This window comes from Rhagoletis zephyria, unplaced genomic scaffold (assembly GCF_001687245.7).
Source record: "Rhagoletis zephyria isolate East Lansing unplaced genomic scaffold, Rhagoletis_zephyria_1.1 Rzeph_scaffold_16324, whole genome shotgun sequence".
NCBI lineage: Eukaryota > Metazoa > Arthropoda > Insecta > Diptera > Tephritidae > Rhagoletis > Rhagoletis zephyria.
Window position 1 is genome coordinate 2,926 of NW_016173389.1, and position 2,925 is coordinate 5,850.

Genomic DNA, 2,925 nt, shown 5'->3' on the forward strand with positions numbered 1-2,925 from the left:
GACAGGATTTGGTGGCAACGGTCTTCCAACAGACTCAAGCGCTGTAGATGAAGAAAACTACAAATATATTTAGAAGCATATCTTAAGCTTTTGAATAGTTTGCCAGCTAAACAAACTTACTTACTTATTTACGAGAATAACTAAATAAAACACAAGTAACATTTTCGAATATGTTGCTCCTTTGAGATTAGAAAGCATTCAAACTAGCTTTTTACACAACAACTGGCATAGCAGGCACTTTTCTTGAATAAGGTGATTTTGATTTAATTAAAGTTGTCTTAACTATTAACTGTTAACAATTTACCGAACAATATAATCAATTTAATTAAGTGTTACTCATACGCCCAGTATGCGCAATGAGGACAAAGGCATTGAAGGGTGGGAGTCATATGTACGACGTCTTTGTTTGATTTCTTTACATTACTTATATAAGTTTTTGCCATTCTATGGAAAAACTTATGAATAAACACATGTAAGCAAGCGCAAAAACAGATGTGGAAATACACAAATACATTTATCTAATAATACCCAGCAGTAAAATTTTGTGAATAAATTTTGAGGTTGTCTTCGAGGTTGTTTAGTAAAAAACTGCAGCTTGGATTGATGGGTAAAGGCAGTAAGAAGAGTTTAGATGGAGATGGAGGTGAATATCGAAAGATAGAAAAATTAAATTAAAGAAAAAATATAAGTCAGGATACTTGACGAGATTCTCCTTTGTGATATCAATACTATATGAGCATTACTTACTCGAAACGTTGCGAGCCGATTAGGAAATTACGAATGCTGCTATTTTCAATGTTCGAGACTTACACAGGATTAGTTAGAAAATGCGAGGCAAAATATTTAACTTTAGTCTTGCGAAGTTTGAACAGCTTAATGGAAAGTTCTGCACCTCATTATCCTTCTGGCTGGTGCGGTAGGAAGGATCAGGTAAGATTCCTGCCCTTGCTACGAGAATGCATATCGGACAATGACCTGTCAGAATCTCGCCAACAGCGACCGCTGTGGCTTTGTAAACGTAAGAAGCTGCTTCAAGCGGCCCCCAACCCACCTTCGGCCAGCAGGATTGTGCATGCCCTAGTTCTCACTCAGCGCTTGCTCAGCTGACATGATGGCCATTGGTCTAAAGCAGAGGTTCTCAAACTTGTTTCCTTCTCATAGACCACTTTCAATATTTTACTGGTTTCGGTGGACCCCCTGCGGCTACATTTCTAACCTATTCTCAAAGGTCGTCAAAAAAAAACGCTTGCAAGTTTTAAAAAAAGGAGCTCATAAAACCATAAAAGTACGCTCTCGCCCAGAGTGTACTCCTAAGTGACCTGGCACACAGAGTAAAGCCACCTAGTTTAGGCGTGACTTGCATTGCCGGACTAGTTTGGAAGTACTTAGTTAGAGGGCTGGCTGTCTTGTAGCATTGAAAATGACATAAGTGCTCAGATATCTGCCGGCAGGAATTTCCGACTCGCAAAGCAAATAATTTTCAAGTTTTTTTTCGCGATACCTGTCTGGCTTACATGAGAACCGTAGCTCCTAAAAATTTTTTATCAAGAAAAACTTGAGCCATAAAGCTTCAAAGCCTTTTTTAAGTCTCAATACGACCATTTTTTCAGCAAAATACGGACTGTCAAAACCCATCGAAACATTTGATATATTTTTTGCTCCCTTAATATTTTGGAAGAGTGTATGTTCTGCCTCCATTGATAGATGAAGCGAAGCAACCATTTTTGTTCTTTACTGTCGAAACCAGATAAATTTTCGTGTAGCCCCACTAACAACTCGTAAACCTCCATATATCGGAGAACCGCTGGAATTCCACCTGGACCACTTTGGGAATCACTGGTCTAAAGTGCTTCAGAGGAGGCCAGTGGTGCAACCAGCCTCAACTTTTCTTTGCATTGTCCTTGTGGTCTGACCCCTAAATTAGCCTAATAAGAAATTAGCCCGAAGTAATGTTTGGCTTCTACGAAAGATTCCAGTCCAAGACCTAAGTACTTGACCCTGTCAGAAATCTGCAACCGGACACCTCCAAGTGAAGTAAGAGCTCTATCGGATTCCTTGAACTACCTAGTGAATAATGGAGAGGTAGCTGTTTGCAGTCCATTACTTTACGAAGTTCAGATAGCCTTGACTCAGAGCAAAAATGATACCTGTATACACAGATCTGCCTCTAACCATAAGCGCCGCGTCATCTACATTGACAATCATTGGACAGCCGCCTTATTCAAGTTATTCTATAAGGTTGTTAACAATCGCGACCTGGCTGCGTGCTCCTATTTACCTACTCTTGACTGTGTGCAGGCGTTCCTCAATTCTGCCGCGACAAACGACGGTTAAGTTCGGTTCTTATGGACTCGCCTTACCTCTGCAAGCAACTTGAACAAGCATAAAATCATAGCGGAACTAGTATCATCATGAAAAGAGCTGAAACCGAATTAAATCGCTCTACCTGCAGACTGTTTAACCACCACGCTTACCGAGTCTGTTTAATACAATAAATATACAAGTAAGTGTAAATGGAAACACGACAAAGTTTTAAGAGGAAATTGTATTGTTTGAAAATGTTAAACTTGCAACAGCAGCAGTCACACAGACAGACATGTGGTTGCAGTAGATAAAGAGCCCTCATTGTGAAAGCTATAGCGAGGCAAACGTTAACAGGGAGAAGGAGGAAGTGGCAACAGTGCTGACATATGGAAGTGGAGCCTATCGACTGCTGGCAGCTGTTGAGCCGAATGAATACAAATCAATGCGAACAAAAATCATAGTGAAACAATTGTAAAACATGTTGGCTGAATGACTGACTGCGCATCGCAGGCTGTGGTTGCGCAGATGAGCATGGTGAGCAGCGAAGGGGTCCTGTGAATTGCAAAGAACATACAATAACAAAAAACCAACAACAACTGCATGGAAATGAATGCCGAACGA